Here is a 20,170-nt window from a genome sequence, read left to right on the forward strand (position 1 = left end):
GTTTTATAAAAATACAAGTTGGGCAGGCCATGAGGAACAAATTAGTAAGTAGCACCCCTCCGTGGCCTCTGCATCAGTCCTGCCTTCAGGATCCTTCCCTGTTTGAGTTCTTGTCCTAGCTTCCTTCAATGATGGACTATGGTATGGAAGTGTAAGCCAAATAAATAAACCCTTTCCTCCCCAGCACACTTTGGTCATGATGTTAGCACAGCAACAGTGACCCCAACAAGGGCAGGGATGAGGGGTGATCTCACCAAAGATCGCCTGTAGTGGAACCATACATGGTACTGTGTACAATCACTCGCCTTAGCTCATCATCCTCAAAAAGCTTGGATGTATGTGTTTGACACAGTCTTACTCTGTAGCCCAGGCTGGCCTTGGTCCTATGACCCTCCTACGCTGGGATGACAGGCACAAGCTGCCACACCTTCCCCATAGGAGGTTAAGGAACAGCCAAAACAGTACAAATGTAGGCTTTGTTTCATTTATTTCAAAATTGCATACTTACCGAATATGGAGAAAGAAGTCAAGAAGCATAACCTGTAAAGGCATAAAGCAGTGGGATGGCTCAATGAGAAGAGGAGACTACACAACACTGACCGTGTTCCACCCCTGGAACCCACAGGGGAAGGAGAGAACCAACTCTCACAAGTTGTCCGCTGACCTGCATACATGCACTGTGAGGTGACCCATATACATGCCCTCACCCACAAAACACGTAATTGTAGACAAAAATTTTAAAATGTAAACTCTAATAGTTGCCTTGGTTGGGGAGATGTATGTTTGCCATCTAAAATGATGAGAATATTAAGAACCATCCATAAATGGATGTTCTCAGTTTAATAAGTAGATTCTTGTGTTTACCCTCTCTCCCTCTCCCCCTCCCCTTCCCCCCTCTCCTCCCTCCCCTCCCCTTCCCTCCCCCCACCTCGCTCACTCACTCACTCTTGCTCTCTGTCTTACACACATAAGCACACACACCTTCCTCTTCCCTTCTCCCTCTCCCTCTCCTTCTCTCTCCCCCTCTGCCTCCCGTCTCCCCTCTCTTTTGCGCTCTCTCTCTCTCTCTCTCTCTCTCTCTCTCTCTCTCTCTCTCTCTCACACACACACACACACACACACACACACACACACACACAAGCACACACACCTCCCTTTTCCCTTCTTTCTGTCGCTCTCCCTGAGGATTTTGATTGATATTGTTCTGGATTGGAAAGTGCACATTGCTGTTTATAGAAAGGGTGGAAATGGAGGATAGCAGCTAATAGTTGCTAGGTGTCCAGTTCAAACCGTTACCTAGCAACAGTTTCAGATCAAAGCAGAAGTTCAGAAGCTTGACTGAGCTGTACACTCAGTCTGCTAACCATTATCCCACGTGTACGGCTTTTAAATCAGAACTACCTTTGGAGTATATGGGTTGACGACACTCAACTGACTGACTCTCATCTCAGCCTCTGACAAGGTGAATGAGCTGTGTTAATAGAAAACCACTCGCGTTATAAGGGAGAAACCTGACAATAGTTAGAGCCAAAGAAAATACCTTTCAGAGTTCCCAGATGCCGAAACATAACAACTATGTAACTCACAAGTAGATTTTTTTTAAATCTTCTTTTAAATAAAAAACTAGCAGTTTGCTTAAAAATTACAAAATAAGTCAGAAGTAGGTGTTAAATAAAAGAATTTCCACTGCAGTTAAAAATTACTCAAAGAGAACTCTGGCCAACTGCCAAGGTTCTTTGGCTACTTCTAGGAAACTAAAACAAATATCTATGAGAGGATAAAATCACAATCCACAGTGGCGGAAAGGTGTGGTATTTGTACCCTGTCGTTAAGACACACCTTTTTTATTTATCCTCTCTCCCTACTTATACCCACTTTATACCCACATTTCAAAAATATAACAAACATCTTACCTGTGTGACTTCTTTCTAACAGCTTTTGAATTGGAGCCTAATCTGAAAGGAAACCTCTTGCTCAGGTTAAATTCTATTGCTCAGACTGGATGTGTTAGGAATGGAAATTCCACAAATAGTCAAGTATGGGGGAGTCACACAGATACTTACCATACCAAATTCTATAGTAGAATTATGACTAATACCGAATGCTGGAAACAGCCCAAGTGTCTATGAACAGATAACTGGATGAAAAAATTGTGACACACACACACACACACACACACACACATGCACACAGTCATGCACATAAATATGTATAAATGCATATACACATACACAAACATGTATAATAGCTTATGAAAAGGGAAGGACATTTGATACATGCTTGCATGAAAGAACCTTGGAGACACTATAATGTGTGTAACTGTGATTGCTAGGTGCTAAAGGGAGAGGGCAAGGGGGAAAGCCTAATGGGAGCAGATTTTTGGTTGGAGAGGTTCCAGTGATTGACAGTGTAGGCTGCACACCAAAGGGAACAGGCAATGCCAAGCAACTGGACATGGTTAAAATGTCAATTTTATGCTGTGCATCATTATTACAATAAAGGAAACCCAATGTGTTCATTTGGTTCACACCAAAATCTTATTCTACAATGCTCTGGAATATGTCCTTAAAAGATCATCACATTACAGGGAAAGGAAGATCTGCCGTTGCTGGTCTATCGGGTGTTCCTGTTGTGGGATAAACCACAGTGTTTGAGGAGCAAAATTGCTATCTCATTCTTGCTGAGATTCTGATAACATCTAAGCAGAAATTTCAACAAGTCATGGTCCTATAGTTGACCTTGATTATAAAACTAAATGTTCACATTTTTCTCTCTGTGTGATAAACTGTATAGACACACTGCCATTTTTATACAGGGTCACAGGCTAAAGGTGGGCTAAAGAAATGGCTCAGTGGCTAAGAGCACTGGCTGCCCTTCCACAGGACTCTGGTTCAAGTCTCAGCACTCACATAGTGGCTCACAAGCACTCCAATTCCAGGGTACGCAATGCCTTTTTCTGGTCTCCTTGGGTATCAGGCATGTGGGTGTACACAGACATATGTGCAGACAGAACACCCATACACATAAATAAGTAAGTAAATAGATAGAGAAATGGATAAATAAATAAGATAAAAAAAATGATTGACCAGATGTCAGGGATTATAGCTCAGGGAATAGGGCATTTGCCCTACATTTACAACTGTGTTCAAATGTCAACACTGCATAGAACCAGGTGTATAACCAACCCATCTGTTATCTCTAGTTTCAGGAGGCAGAAATGGAAGGATCAGAAGTTCCAGGTTATCCCTGGTTACATAGCAACTCCAAGGCCAGATGAGCTATTTAAAACTCTGATTCAAACTAAAGCATGTACAAACAAAAAAATTAAAGATTAAATTGGACTTTTAGGTTATTGGGTTGCAAATTTGCATAAGTCATTTTCAGAAACATTTGCTCAATTAAAAAGCATGACTCTGTTCCATTCCCTGGGGACTCTGCCTATTCATGTGGACTCAGTTTAGCTCTTTCTCACCAACCCTATCGTCCTTCCTTCCTTCTTCCCTTCCTTCCTTCCTTCCTTCCTTCCTTCCTTCCTTCCTTCCTTCCTACCTACTTCCCTAGCCCATCTCCATTCCTTTCTGCTGACCAAACCCAGAAACACTTTCTACCAGGGATTCAAAGTGGCAACACAGGGTTAGGACTCACTTGGATATCATCAGAGAAGCTTCTCCTTGTGATAAATGTTAATTAACAGAGAGATCCACAACAGGATAACGTGTAGAGAGGTATTTTGGAACATTCAGTCCTAAATGGGATGTCTTCATGAGACCCCTCTCCTTAGTGAGCTACGCATAAGAGGAACTGGAAGGATTGTAAGAGCCAGACGTGATGGATCGCTTCAAAGAAACACTGTCCTCCAAACACAACAGGACTGATAAGAACTCACAGAGACTGTAGCAGCATGCACAGAGCTGGCACAAGTTCAAGACAGACAGGGTCCAGAGCTAAGAGGGAGAAGTGGACACGATAGACTCTTACCCTAAGCCAAGAAGCTATCTCAATTAACACCCCACTTACAAAAGAAAAAGCAGAGTCTCACTGAGCATATTAACCATACTTTAGGGTAGCACCCCAGGCCCAGTCAACACAAAACTAATTCAATAGTATTTTTGTAGACCTTTTGTCTCATTTTGCTTAGTTTGAGCTTTGTTTCTTTTATAACCATTTTTCTTCCCATTTTTCTGTTTGGCTGAGTGTCAGAGGGTGTTTCTTGATAATTTTTTCTTCTTGTTTTTGTTTCTATTTGTTTCTTAAAGGGAGCAAAAGGATGTGGAGTTATACAGGTGGAGAGGTGTGGAGGTTCTGGTAAGAGTTTGAGGAGGGGGAAATTGTGATCAGAATATACTTCCTGAAAAAAAATTTTTCAACATTTTAAAAACACAATTTCTTCTTTTTATACAGGAAGATAGATGTTTAACTTTTTCTGGTTGGAAATTAAGTATATAAATTACAAAAAAGAATCAAAAAATTCATGGAGATCCAAAATATCCTCTGAGGTATGTTTCAGTGTGGTAGACCAGATGTCTACTTCCACGGTTTGTGTTCATTAGAGCCTTTTCCTGTAGGTAAGGGCTTAGGTTTACTATACTGCTTTATCAACCAACTTCCTTGCCTTCTGGTTGTGTTCAGCCAGTGGCCCTGCTTCACGAACCTCCAGAAAGACTTTCAGAAGAGTTTCATTTTAGAGCTCTTTCTTTTTTTTTTTTTTTTTTGGTTCTTTTTTTTTTTTTTTTTTTCCCCGGAGCTGGGGACCGAACCCAGGGCCTTGCGCTTCCTAGGCAAGCGCTCTACCACTGAGCTAAATCCCCAACCCCGTTAGAGCTCTTTCTTAAAATGGTGATTTGAATATAAATTGTTTACTCCAGAGGCAATCCCAATAAAATGTGGTAGGAAAATTAGAAAGTGAAAGAAAATAGAGAACCCAAGGAAAGCGGGATTGTCAAGCAAGCTTTCCTTAGGGCCAGCTAGAGTTTAATCTCTGAGGAAATCTCAGGAGGTAAAGCCTGAGTTTGTCCACTTGAGGATGGGATGTGGGACTATTTATGGGCAATTCTTTGATTAAGACTTTCTTCAGAATGAGTCCATGAGCAACTCCACATTGAGACAAGAGAGCAAAGAAAGATGAACAATGGTATCCTGAGTGTTGGCCTGTTTCCACTGAAGTCTCAAAAGGAGCTGCTGGAAGACCAGTTCCCATGTAGTGGTGTAGCCAGTTTGGTGGGGCCAATGCCAACATGCTTCAAAGAAAGAAAAGGAGGCCATGGGTACCCACAGCGTTTTCACAATGAAGTTTGTTCTGGAAAGAAGGGAAAGGGCTTGGAGCAGAGATAGCTGATTAGAACAGAGTCAAACTATTGAAAGTTTTCTTCATCTATAAAAGCTGGAATGGTCTGGTGTGGTGTGATGTATGCATGTATGTGTATCTGTGTGTGTGTGTGTTTTTTATTTTGTGAGACAGGGCCTTGTTTCATAGCCTGGCTCCAAACTCAAGATACTTCTGCCTCAGCTTTCCAAGTGCTGAGACTGTAAGTATGTATCATCATACTTGGCTCGCTAAGAGAGATATAGACAGACAGACAGACAGACAGACAGACACACACACACACACACACACACACACACACACACACACACTGTGCCTTTGAGTATCCAGTCATATGAATACTGTTTCCAGCTGCCAGTCTCTCTGTTCACATGTACAGCCAGGATGCAATCCTCTAAAGATCAGCTCTGAGAAGAAGCTATTTGTGCTGCATGAGAGGAAAAAGGACATTCATAAACATGAACACCCATGTTGACAAGGAGACACATGATCTGCTTTATGTTCCCACAGCTCCAGCTTTAGAGTTATTCAAATTAGAATCAGCATTCCTACAGCAGAAGGCTTTTTGTCCTAGAAAAGACATTGAGGTTCAAATAGAAACAACAATTTTTGAGGATAATTGATTTGTCACATTATAAATGAGTGCAAGTTCAAAGTCTTATTATATCTATTTACCTATCAGGTCATTCAGACTAATACAGGGAACCATCCTGAAATCTTCCTCAAACTTTCCACCAGAGCCTTGTGGCCTTGATTTTTCAGAGAGGAACTTTTTAGTGGCTATACAAATGATTGCCACCCAAGACAAAGTGAGGTTCAAGACATTACTGGAATTGACAACATAGTAGGTAGACCAGATGTCAAAATCACTTGTTTGGCCACCCCTAGTCTTCTCTACAGAGAAGTGTAAGCCCTAATATGGCTCCTGTGACATTATACAAAGCAAAGTAAACCCGTGTCATAAAGAAGCCCAAGATTATGATACTTAATAAGAACTTGAAGGATGTAGCTTCTATGATTAAGATAGCTAATCTTGGAAGTAATCAGGGCTTACAGGAGTTCTGCAAAAAGCACATGCACATGTAAGCATATAGCTAAACACTTGTTTTAATGGGGCAACTATTTGCAACTTATAGCATTTCTAATCTTGATTACTTTGCCTATGGTTTTAAGCCTTTGTGGTCTATGTGCTGAATATTTCATGAGTGACATGAGACACAGTAAATGGAGATAGGTGCTTTAATTGCACAGAGCTATTGTGAAAACAAGTTAGATAATGTAATATAAAAACAATTTCAAGGCTCTATAGTATATAATTATGAAGTATACCATTTACTTGCTTGCTTCTTGAATTCCTCCTTAGATATTTTTTGCAGTGACCATATATTACTCTAATTGAATTGAGACCAGTTTAATCATTGCCAAATTGTTCTTCGTTCTTATTTTCTGCTATCTCAATAAAGCTATTTATAAACATTTCTGCATGACTAGCATTTTTTTCCGCTTGAAATGCTTCCTCAGGATGAATTCCTGGAAGTGCAAATAAATGGGTCTAAATAGAGTTGAGACATTCTTGATTAAATGAGGGATGCCTTCTTAACATATCCAAACAACCAGTTAATTATGATATACCACAATTCAGATTAATTAAGAAACTAATTTAATTGTAGTGGTATAAGCCAGTCAGCATGCATATAAATATATATATATATATATATATATATATATATATATATATCCAAATTAAGATAATTTTCAAGACAGGAAGCATATACAATAGAAAAACCCTGGCCACAGATTGAGATTTGTTAAGATTTGACTAACCAGGGGTTGGGAATTTAGCTCAGTGGTAGAGCGCTTGCCTAGCAAGCGCGAGGCCCTGGGTTCGGTCCCCAGCTCTGAAAAAAAGAAAAACAAAAAAACAAAAGATTTGACTAACCAGTTCAACAATGCTACTAACAAGATGAATGACCAGACCAAATCCAATTTACTAAACTCACTCCGGCCTTAGTTTCATACCCTACAAAGTGGAGTCCAAAGTCTTTTCTAGATCAAATACGGACTCCATAGGGAACAAAGTCTCTTCTCTTCCAGGTAAATCATCTGAGGGCAAATGACCGAGAAAATTCACATATAACCTGAGTAACCTTCTCAGAGCAAAGAGCATCTTGGGGCAAAGATCTTCCAAGTTCTGTTATTTATTATGTTATGCTATCACAACACCTCAGTGTATATGATACCGGCAAGTGGTTGGTGACTTTGGGTGGAAGAAGAGAGGTCCCCACTCTTTACACATCAACAGTTAAAAGAGTAAATGGGTTGAGAATCCCTCAATGTTCTCTTTACTGTGAGCAAAGAGAAATCAGGCCACACTGACCTCATGGTTCAGGGAGACTGCCAGGAAGCCTGAAGGGCCTCTGAATGCTGATACAGCACACTTGGCAGCTCTGAGAGGAAGCAGAGAGGGCAGTATAATGAGTTAGTTTTAAGAAAGAGATGAGGATACAGCAGGGACTGAGTGTTGAATTAACCCCTGCCTGTCATTATCACGCACTTTCAGAAATGGCCATATAATTATTTCAGAAAGAGCAAACAAACAAAACAACAAATAAGGAATGCCCTCCCACCACAGCCACACCCACCTACACACTGACTGTATCCAAGTTTCATTCACTTCAGAGGCACTAATATTTTTTTAAAAAGTAAATAAACTATAGCACAAGATGGTAGTCAGTGTTAGAGGCCTTGCCTAGAAAAGAAAAGGCCTGGGGTTCCATCTCCAGCACTGCAAAATTTAGCTATATGAGTACTTTATGATATTTATACTACTTGATTACTATTCCTGAGATCCAATTCTAGAGTTTCTTTCCTTTATATTTCTTCTCTATTGCTCTGGCATGGATCTTGATTCTAAAATCCCAGAGTAGAAGTCATCTATGAAGACGAGGTAATCAACCTCTCCAAAGACAAGGAATGATGAACGATCACCAAACCCAGAGTCTCTGGATTATCCTGACCATCCACTTCCTCCTTCCCCTAGAGACCTCAGAGCTCCAGTTCTGAATTGATGCCTGGCTGGCTATGTGACCTCTGATCACCCCGTCTGTTCATCTCTGCTCCATGATCATCTCCTTTGGACCTGAATGTCTTCCTCTGGTCACCCTAGTCTTCCTTGCACTCTGCTCCACTTGTTTTGAGTCTTTGAGTGCCTTTGCCTGGCCTGTATCCAGAAAATTCTTGTTCCTGCTTCTCAGTCTAGTAAATACTTTCAAATGGCCACCTTTGAAGGCTTAGCTAAAATACCTCCTCCAGATCCACTTTAGCACCCAGACAGGTACAAACCTGTAAGAGCTGTGTGCTTTAGAGCCCAACATTTTATATTGATTTTTATATTTTATGTGTTCAGCCAGAATTTAGAAAATAAGTGCTTTGATACACATTGAATATGTATACATATGTGTGTATGCTAATAATCATATCACCAATTACTCTCTAACACAAGTAAGTGAGAAAGACAAATGGTAAAACAATGTATAAAACAGTTGGGCTACATTCAACTATGTTTCTACTTAGATTTGTTTGATAGAAATTCATGTAGAGCAGTGTGGTTCCTAATGCTGTAACTCTTTAATACAGTTCCTCATGTGGTGATGAGCCTAACCATAAAGTTATTTTGTTGCTATTTTATAACATAATTTTGTTGTTGTCATGAATCGTAATAAAAATACCTGTTTTCTGAAGGTCTTTTGAGGGCTGAGACCCAAGGTTGAGAACTACTGATCTAGAAACAAAGCAAAAGGAGACCAGACGGTCTAAGATCCCTTTCCTTCCCAAGGATCTAAATGATTCTAAAAGAAAAGCCCATCAAGAACCCCACTCCTAATGCACTCCATGACCTTTTTGTACACTTTCTTCTCAAGTCATCTCACTGGTCCTCTCTCATACTTCTAGCAACCATGAACTCATTTAAATTAACAAATTGTTCTTAAGCACATTCTCTTACTTCTTAGGAAGCCTAGGATTGATTTGCTAATTAGCGCAAGTTATTCTAAGTGTGAATCCCTCTGCAGAATGACTTGCCTAGAACAGTGTGCACTGAAGAATCGTGCTTTGAATGAAGGAGTCTTTCCAGGAATCACTGACACAGTTGAAATGCTAATCTGGGCTCTTGGACATCAGTCCACTGTTGGCCCTGGTTCCTAACCCATTGGATCATAGTCTCCATAGTGAAGAGATTCTGGACAGCCTTGTGAGACAAAGCAAGTTTCAAATGCTGGCTCTGTAATCTATAGGCTCCAATCTACATCTTTCAGGTTGCTGTCCAATTCAGCGAAGCTTCTGTTGTGTTTCGTTTTTCACCCATAAAAGGGGGAGAATTATAGTAAATCCTCAGGATGTGAGCGTTAAAGTCTAATGTGCCTTTGAGCTACTCCAGACTCCAGAGACTTGGCATGCATAAGTGTGGATTTGCTGGCTATAGTTTTGACCTGAGTGTGGTAGGGACGGTTTGGTCAAACACAGGGAGCTTGGGAGTTGTAAGTCCAGATGTGTAAGCTGCAGAATCCTGATCTACTGAGGCACAGAGTACCACAGCTGATCCAAGATAATCATGAACCCACAGTCTGCCACAATGAACCTCCTCATTGAGATTCTGAAGTCTATTCCCTCTTCCAGGTGAGGATCTTTCCTATCCCCAGTGAGCTGAGCTGGGAAATTTGGTCTGCTCTACAGAGCTGCAAAGCATACAAAAACTTTGAAACTCTGGGCAAGAAGTGAAATGCCAGAAGCAGTAGTACACCTCGGTAAATGATCAATCTACCCACCTCACCTTTGCAGTTAGAGTTCACAGAAACCTTCCCTCTCAGAGAATTTAGCATACTCGCCCCGCCCTGCGCCGCGCCTCACCCTGTTAGATCAGGATTTTTGTAGATGGTGCTAGAGAATGTTCTTAAAGCAAGCTTCTAGGATATCCTGTTTTCCAACGTAGTCTCTGGGTGACAGTAACAGCATCATTGGCAATTTCTAAGAAATGCTGAATCCTGGGTTGTGTCTGTACCTATTGAATCCATAGTTTAAAGGATGATAATAAAATACATATAATGTAGAATTTACCATGATACTTCTTTTTAGTATAAGTAGGTTCAAGTGTGATCACATCGTTGTGTAGCTCATTTCCAGGACTCCTTTACCATACAGAAATGGAAAATTGGTACCTGTTAGGCAAGTCTCCATCCCCCATCCCCAGCCTCTGGCATACACCCAGAACTTGCATTTTTAACAAAATTCACAGCTGGTTCTCATGCCTGTTAATGTTTGAGGAGGAACCAAAGTATAAAAATCAAAAATAATATAGACCAGAGCTTTGAATGAGTTTGGGGAGGCAGCCAGGCCATTTCCATGGGACAAAGTCAGAGGCAAAGTAATGGAAGCCAGTCAGTTGGAAAAATGCAATTCCCTCTGGGTAATTCTGGTACTTGGTCAAGCTTGACAGCTTTGCTTTAATGATCATCTATCTTTTTAACCACTGCAATTACCTAGAGACTTTAAAACCATATTCATACCTGAGATCATCTAAAACCATGTAACTTCTAGAGGCAAGACCTAGGCACCCAACTTTATAAGATCTCCCAGGGATTCTAGGAACTCAAGACTATCTATCTATCTATCATCTATCTATCTATCTATCTATCTATCTATCTATCTATCTATCTATCCTCTATCTATCATCTATTCATCTATCATCTATATATATAATCTATCATCTATCTATCCTCTATCATCTATCTATCATCTATCTTTTTATCTATATAATCTATTATCTATCTATCTGTCTGTCTGTCTGTCTGTCTGTCTGTCTGTCTGTCCATCATTATTTTGGAGCATGTTGTTTGTATGCATTTACGTGCATGTGTGAATATTTTATCTCTAGAAAAATAATCCAATTTTTTTCTCTTGTGATTTGTTGTCTTATTTCTTCCTCATCTGTGATGCCAGCCAAAGCTATCAGGGCAAGGAACCCAAATTAGCAGATGGGAAAGATTACTCTGATAATTTCTATAGCTTTGATTTGCACACCAAATCTGACTGCTCCACCCTTGCCTAACCTGCCTGGGACTTTTTCCTGTATAATTTGTAGCTCTGTGGTCACCAGTGATTTCAAATTTGCCACTGTAACTGCACTTCATCACCACCTACAGACACTGGGCTTTTGGAGCATGGATTAATGACTTGGCTCATGACTCTTTTCTATGCATCACTGGGGCTGTTAACATCAATCAGAACACCGATGTGCACACTGTGATGGAAAGTAAAGACAGTGGGACAGACAGTCAAATTTTAGAATTACTGTTGCGGAGAAAAGAAAGAGACTGGTAGGTTACAGAGGATTCTACAGTGTATGGTCATTAGAGGAAAATGGAGGCTCTAAGCGAGGCCTTGAAGCGGCTCCATGTCATTTCTGTTCAACCTTCTGGTCTGAATGATAGTTCCAAATAATTCAAGCAAGTCAATGGAGTTGCAAACAAAGCCGCACTTGTCAAAAATAGCTCTTATTAGATGCAATCAAGTACTTTAGATGTAAACCTCTCCTTTCTTGTCTACCTCTTCCTCTGTGTGTCATTCTGTCATCCTTCATCTCTCTCTCTCTGTCACTTCCTCCCCCATATTTCTCTCTCTCTCTCTCTCTCTCTCTCTCTCTCTCTCTCTCTCTCTCTCTCTCTGTGTGTGTGTGTGTGCGTCACTCTCTGTCTCTCTCTCTCTCTGTCTCTCTCTCTGTCTCTGTCTTTCTCTGTGTGTGTGTGTGTGTGTGTGTGTGTCACTCTCTGCTTCTCTCTCTGTCTCTCCCTGTCTCTCTATCTCTCTCAAGACAGGATCTGGCTATGTAGATCTAGCTGGCCTGACTTGCTATATAGACCCCACTGGCCTTGAGTTTACAGAGATCCTGCTGCCTCTGCCTGGGATCCAAGTGCTGGGATTCAAGGTGTGTGCCATCGCCTGTCATTCTTTCCTATCGCTGCACTGTGTTTATCTCCATAGCATCGGTTACCACAATTAGCAGTTCATATACTCATCATCGTCTGCTCTTGCTAAAATAACAGCTGTCTGTTTCTGTGTAAGATCTGGTTGGTTGGTCTTATCTCTTTCTTTCACAGAGTCTCGTGGTAAATATTTGAATGAATGAAACAAATACGCACTTGGTGGGCTAATGCTGTGATCACATGTTGTTCCACTCAATGACCTGGTAATCCCCAAACTAACTGTGCCAGCATCTCATTGTTGTGACAAAATAAACAAGATAACATAATGAAAAGGGCTACTTTGTCCCATAGATTTGGAAGTTCCAGTGCATAATCAATAGCCTGTTGCTTCGGGTCTGTAAGAAGGCCTATCATGATCAAGCAAGCCTCATCTAAGTGCCAGAAAGAAAAGAAATAAAAAAGAAGGTTCTGAAGTCCCACAGTCCCCTCCAAATGCTGGCCTCCAAAGTTCACCTTCCACAAGACCCTGTCTCTCAGCGTCCCTACCACTTGCCAGTGGTGCCATGATGACAAGCCTTTCATGCATTGGTCTTTGGTGGCCATTCAATATCCAAACCCCTGTACCAAGAGAGAATATTCTTGAGAACCTGTGAATCCTTTAGAATAGAGAGGGTTACTGTGGAGGAAAGAAACAACATTTATGAGGAGGGGAGGCCTGCTTGCAGCAGTCAGAGTCAATGGAGGGTAAGCTCTGCTTTCCCTGTGGGACAAGCTGATACAAGGCACATTAGAACATGTTAACTCTTACGTCTACGATTGGCCTATCTCAGCCCTTCATTTTGTCAAATCTGCTCTTAGTTTCATGTTAGCTCTGCTTTTCTTATGACAAGTACATTCACCCCCTTTAACACTATAATAATAATTTTTTTAAAAAGTCACACACTATATTATAGACTTCATCTTAACACTTCATTGAAAGTTCTTGTAACTATTAAAAGCTGAAAGATGTATTTAACTTATTTCTCAGGGCAAATATAAATACCCATTTAAACAGGAATCTTGCTGTGTACTTTGTTCTGATCTTGGCATTCAGCTCTGTACTCAGACAGACACATGAGTCTGGCACCAATTTTCTAGATCCCAGAAGAGTGAAATAACTCACATTGGAAGCAGTGGCTGTTCCCTGAATATTTCTTATAATGATACATCTTTATAAAAATATCTCTTGAACCTCCCAAAGACTTAACGGCAAAGTTAACAGTAGTCCTTGAGAACATTTAGGACTAGCCACTTAACCTGCTGTCCTACTGTGTTCTCAACCTGTTTAAATTTCATCTGCCTCAAAGAGAACAGTGTGGCCTCCCTTCTTAGGCCTTGGATTTCCCATATAATCAGCCATAACAGCCTAAGCTAATGTATAGTTTTAATCTTAAGTTATGTACTCTTCTACATTCCTGTCCCAAAGTAATATATATGTACACATGTGCATTGTGGTAAGCATTTTACTGAAAAGAGCCAACATGTTGGAAACAAGCCTTGTACAATAAATATCCACCAGAAATCCTGGAAGCAACCAACAGGTACAGCTTGATAATGTCTATTTTCAGTACTGAGTACATCCAGGTCACTTGGTGTCTTAGTCAGGGTGTATATTCCTGCACAAAACATCATGACCAAGAAGCAAGTTGGGGAGGAAAGGGTCTCTACATTGCTGTTCATCATATTATGATATACTTCAGTGATTTCCAGTTTGATACTCTGGTTGGGTGGGGCATGGTTTACACAACCAGAACATGATAACATCAGGAAGTCAGGGCAGGAACTCACACAGGGCAGGAACTTGGAGGCAGGAGCCGATGCAGAGGCCATCGAGGGGTGCTGCTTACTGGATTGCTTCCCCTGCATGCTCAGCTTGCTTTCTTATAGAACCCAGGACCGCCAGCCCAGAGATGACACCACGCACAATGGGCTGGGCCCTCCCCCCTTGATCACTTGTTGAGAAAATGCCTTACAGCTGGGTCTCATGGAGGCATTTCCTCAAGGGAAGCTCCTTTCTCTGTGATAACTCCATATGTCAAATTGACACACAAAGCCAGCCAATACAGTTGGGGTTAGTAAATGACTTCTTTCCCTGTAAAAGTCCACTGAAGATTAATGTAAAGTCTCTCTTCCCCTTCCCATGGCATGTTTTCTCTGCTGTTCAAGAAACACAGAACAAGCCCTTTGTTATGGATAGGCACAGATCCAGGCACAGGTTCAGAAAAGATACAGGCAGACCCAGACATGTAACAGGAACAGTCATCAGATGGGCATACAAAATAGATACAGTAAGACAGGCCAGTAGCTACAAACCACAGAAGGATAGACGATACTGAGAGAGAAGTGAAGAATTCAGATTTATGCTCTAGGTCAAATTAGTCTATGAGAACGCTCTGTTTTCATTCCTCAACGTGAATGTACTCACTCTGGTGCCTCCGAGGTTGTCTTCAACGCATTAATGGATGTAATTTTTATATCCTTCCAAGCAAATTCTCCCCCTTGTCCTCTGAGATACTAGGGGGTTAGACTTAGGTCCCACACATCCTAGAACAGTGCTCTACTACTGACCTGTACTCAAGAAAATTCAGTTAGACTGCCTGCCTAGCAAGACCCAGGATTTTCCTGTCTTAACTTCTCAAGTATTGGGTTACTTCTGTAAACCACCCTACCTGGGCTTTTTCTCGTGTGTGCGTGTGTGTGTGTGTGTGTGTGTGTGTGTGTGTGTGTGTATGTGTAAGATTCTCATCTTCTAAAGCGATTCAATAGTTGATCCACTACTCATTATATATTATGATAATTCAGTGATTTCCAGTGTGATACACCAGTTGGGTGGGGCAAGCTTTGCACAACCAGAACATGATAAGCCTAAATAAACAAATGTCTGTTGAATGGGCGAGTTGTCCTGAGCTTTATGTTTCCGGATTGAACAGGGATAAGATGGCCTGAGGAGGTGGAGGAGAGAACAGAGCATACTATTCTCTTCCCAGTCCTGGATGCCCATCCTCTTCTGTTTACCCTCCCCTCCCCCGCCCTGCTTCCTCCAGGCTGTTAGCAAGGGTGGAAAACATCACTGAACAGGTTTGGCCAGAACACAGGGTGGTGGGTTGGGAACACGCTCTAGATTTCACAATTTCAATTTCGTGTGGCAAAATTTCTCGAACATTCTTTCCCTAGGCCAATGAGAGTACAATCCCAACCATAAAGTGTGACTGAGTGTAGCAATCTGAGGAGCTGGGGTACATTTAACTATTGAAACCCTGGGAAACAAAGAATATTAAATAAATAAACATTTCACAAAATTTAAGGAATCTATGTACACATATGTGTAGTGTGTGTGTGTGTGTGTGTGTGTGTGTGTGTGTGTGTGTGTGTGTGTTTTCCTGAGTATTGAACCCAAGGTCTCATGCATACTACACAACAATCTTTCCCTGAACCACACAACTAGACTAAATATTCTTGTTTGAAAGATGCATAGTTTTTTATTAGAAACATTCTTTAGCAAAAAAAAAAAAATCAGAAGATTGCACTAGCAAGAAAGACAATAGAGTCGAGGCTATAATGTCAGAACATTGACTATTTATTTAGTCTCCTCCTCTCCTTTCTTTTTCTCCTTCCTCATGTGCTGGAGACTGAGCTCAGGGCCTTAGACATGCTAACCATAGCCTCAACCACTGAGACCCATCCCTAGCCTAAGTTCTGACAAGGAAATCTATATACCTACTTTCTTTAATAAATATCTACATCATGCATGGACAAGAATGGACTATGGTGCCTACCAACTTTTCTTATTTCTAGCCTCTAGAGGCTCCTGATCTTCTGGATGGAGTTTCCCCTTTCTGTAATTGAGTTGATCATGTCCCCAGGCACAAAAGGATTTAAGTAGATTGGCATAAAAACCAGAGGGGATGATGCGTCATGCTCTTTTGTATTTTGTTCCTTATTATTATTTGTCTTGTTGTTGTTGCTGTTGTTGTTGTTTGTGGGTTTTTTGTTTTGTTTTTGGTTGTTTGTTGCTTTTCAGGATCAGGGCCTGGTGCTCAATGTGCTCAAGTATCTATTTGTAGGGCTTAGGACAGCCCAAAATATTTTAAGCCAAAGAAATCTGAAAAATGGCAGGAGCAAGATTACCATTCTAACTTGCACAAGACCTTTTCTTTAAAGCAGACTGTAAAACTCGCTTCAGAGGTGCCCTCCCTATTCCCAGAGGGAAGGAAGATCTTTACTCTGAACATGCCAAGAAGAATCTGAACCAACAAGCCTTCCCAAAACTCCACCCCCAGGTGTATTACCTCACCTTTAGATCACACCTTCTTTGTCTAATCCCACATCTCCATGACTAGCTACCTTTTAATGAAACATGGCATTAAAAAAAATACAGAAATTCATCTATCTCTTCACGTCCCCATTTCCTTAAGAAGGCTCTCATGTCATATAAAGTTGTTTAAAATTCATAAACTTTTCTCATGTCCATCTGTCCATCTGTCTTCTGGTACAGACAATCTCCACTATGAAGCTAAGCTATGGGATGTTATTTCTTTTCTCTACACTTCTGTACTGGTTACTTTCACCAACACTGTGAGCAAATACCCAGCATGGACGGCTTAAGGAAGGAAAGACTTATTTTGACCCACAGCTCCAAGGGATTCTGTCTATGATCACTTGTCTCCATGTGCTTAGACACAATATCAGGGTGCCGGGTGTGTATGAAGTAAGAGAGCTATTTACTTCATGGCTTCAGACCAAGGACTCACAGAGATCTACCTGCTTCTGCCTCGTGTGCACAGCGATTAGAGGCATGCACCGCCATGCCCTGGTTGAACTCTACCTTTTGAACGGTGCTGAGAATATAAGACTACAGGGACTGTCGAAGCTAGAATGGGTGCATTTTTGCATTATGAGATGACCATGAGCTACTAGAAGTCAGAGTGAGAACAATATAGCTTAAAGTGATATGTTTGGGTATGGAGTTGATAGGGGGTTCATTTGTGGTAGGTAATCCCCACCACAACTGGTTGGATTAATAAACACTGAGGCATTTTAGTGAGAGTGTTCTAGAGAGGTTTAACTGAGAGGACTTACTCTAAACATGGCGATACATCCCATGGGCCGGAGTTTTGGACTTAATAAAAAGGAGCAAAGTGAGAGGCAGATGCTGGTGGTGCCAGGCTAGTGGTCTACAGAGTGAGTTCCGGGACAGACAGGGGGAAGTGGGAAAGGCCTGTGAGCACCAACATTTTCTCTTTTTGCTTCCCTGACTGAGGATACAGTGTGACCAGAGATCCCCCTGGCTCCAGCTTCTGTGTCCTCCCAATCACTCTGCCCAGTCTTAAGGTGTGATCCAAACCAGAGAATGCGTCTGAGACTTACTCAATGGGATGTAAGCCAAGGTGCCACCTTGCCATTCAAGTCTGACTGAGTCCCGAGGGACCTTCTGGTTTGTTTCTGTGTGTGCCTGCTGAATGGTGGAGAAGGACAGAATTAGACAGAGCCACACGGGAACCCCAATTCTTGTATGGAAGATATCTTCCCAGAACCATCATTTGAGCAGGAACATGAATTCATGAGTTACGTGAAGTCAGTGTATACTGTATTATCACTCAAAGTCTGGGGTTGTTGATCACAATGTAACCTGGCCTGACTAATTCACTTCTGGTCCTTCCTCAAAGGCACCTTTTGCTGTTGGGACATGTTTGGGTTGGGCTGTCTGTTGTTGTTGGGAAGAACATGATACCCCATCCTTTTCTGAACGCCCCTTTATAGCTGCATGGTGGCTTTTTGTTATTCATTTGTTCGGTTCCCTCCCCACATTCAAAGCCATCATTCTGAGACAGAGAGGATCCTGTTTTGTTAAGGGCTTAACTGGTGATTCTGATTGGATGCTTTTTCCCATTTCCTTCATTCGCTAAAATAATACATTGTTTCTCTACTGCAAATGTCTCTCCATTTAAGGATTGAGTGTAATCATCTTTGTGTCTGTGCTGATCCTAGCTAATAACTTAATGCTTCCTGATTACCTAATAAAAGTTCTAGCAGCCAATTATGTTAAGTAATATTGTAAGGTAAGAAAAGGGGTAAATTAGGCAGAAGTGCTTCATCCTTGTTGGGGGAGGGGGGGTCACATATGTGGATCAGTGCCCTCATATTTCCTAGTCCCTTTTACCTTAACAGGAATTAGAAACTTGGGAATTGAGTGGAAAAGGTTAAGGAGACGATAAAACATCCAACTTCTGCAAAGCATTGTCTATGTAGAGCAAGTCATAGCTTGCTTTACGGACCACGCCCTTGCCATAATCATATTCACATGCAACTTAATATCGAGGAAGAGTCAAAAGTCTTCCTGAACAAGCTCCAGGGCCTATGCATGCCAACTGCATGCTCTATCTAGTAAGGACCCTGCCTTCCTTCCTCCCTTCCTCCCTTCCTCCCACCCACCCTTCCTTCCTCCCTTCCTCCCACCCACCCTTCCTTCCTCCTTTCTGCCCACCTACCCTTCCTTCCTCCCACGCACCTTTCCTTCCTCCCTCCCACCTACCTACCCTCTATCTATCTATCTATCTATCTATCTATCTATCTATCTATCTATATCTCTCTATCTCTTTCCGTGTGTGCACACGTCAGTGTGTGTGTAAGAGTATACTGTGGGTGTATGAGTGTGTGTATAGATACACAGAAATGTAGGCACTGCAGAGACTAGAGAACAACCTCAACTTGGGTATGGTTTACTTTTTACTGGGTGTTTTATTTGTTTTTAGGTGAGATTTCTCCATGGCCTAGATCTCACTCATCAATATCGTCATCTGGTGTGCTTTACGGTACAGGGAATGGTCTATGATAGCCATACTGTTCATTTACAATGAGTGAGTTTATCAACTACAGAGTAAGCCAAAGGAGAAGAATAAGTAATAAATGGAAGATAGATGCATAGATTGTCATCTGGAGAGACAGCAAAACATTACCATGCCTGACACTCAAAATATCCAGCAGAAATCTGCGGAGGAAGCCCCTTTAAAGATGCCAGCTGTCGTTCCCAATGGGGTCCTAGACAGAGCAGAGTGTCCCTTTGGATGAGAGACCAAGACAAAGAGTGAAATCCAACAGAGACACCCTCACCAAATCAGGCGACTTTCAGAAACTGACTTGGGACGTTGAGTCAGTCAGCTGAAGTTCCTTGTTGAGCTTTTTATCCCTGACATAGCTTCTCACGTCTCAACTTCCATGTTCTCTCTCCCACGGCAGACATTTTTATAACATAGTAGTAATCTTCATTGGAAATTGTCTTCCAGCTGCTCTCAAGGCTGGTGATTTTGCTCCTGAGTCATTTTACTGTTCTATTTCCTCCCTGTCACAGAGTCAGTGGGACCAGACTATCTCCTGTTGAATTAATTATTAGTTAATTAATAAATCTCAGCTCGGGTTTGCTGCCTGCCTCAATGGTTTATGTTCCTGAGCGAAAGACACACACACAGCCTTTAGATTTTAATATGCCTTATGCAGCACAACAGCTGGACAGCTGCTGTTATAACCTTCATGCTACTAGAATCCACCTCCTGCCGATAATTCCAAGTTACTGCTTATTAAATTCTGTGTTCTATCTTGGCTGCTCTCGACCCAGTTGGGCAGCCCTCTGGGTCTTGCTCTCCCGGCTCCTTCACATGGTGGCCATACCTCTCTTGTCCTGCACTCTTCTCAGACATGATGTCTCTCCTCTCCTCCACACTTTCTCTGCAGAAGGATCTCCTCTTCTCTCCCTTCCCACCCTGCCCCCTCCCCCCCCCAGCCCGGGAAATCCTAAAATCACTACCTCTGTCCTCCCCAGCTATTGGTTGCTGGC

At 41.7% G+C, this 20,170-nt stretch overlaps 1 long non-coding RNA gene across 2 annotated transcripts in view; it reads left to right on the forward strand.

Annotated features, from left to right (window-relative positions):
* The first annotated feature begins 1,329 nt into the window (after positions 1–1,329).
* The window catches only part of LOC120097472 (uncharacterized), a 48,792-nt gene continuing 29,951 nt past the window's right edge, over positions 1,330–20,170 (forward strand). The window contains exons 1-3 of one of the 2 annotated variants that reach the window (XR_010058792.1): positions 1,330–1,462; positions 4,257–4,305; positions 4,402–4,651. This is a non-coding gene — a long non-coding RNA (uncharacterized LOC120097472). Of the gene's footprint in view, positions 1,463–4,256; positions 4,306–4,401; positions 4,652–20,170 lie in introns of those variants that run through there. The other variant, XR_005494890.2, reaches the window with a different exon arrangement.

This window comes from Rattus norvegicus, chromosome 16 (assembly GCF_036323735.1).
Source record: "Rattus norvegicus strain BN/NHsdMcwi chromosome 16, GRCr8, whole genome shotgun sequence".
NCBI lineage: Eukaryota > Metazoa > Chordata > Mammalia > Rodentia > Muridae > Rattus > Rattus norvegicus.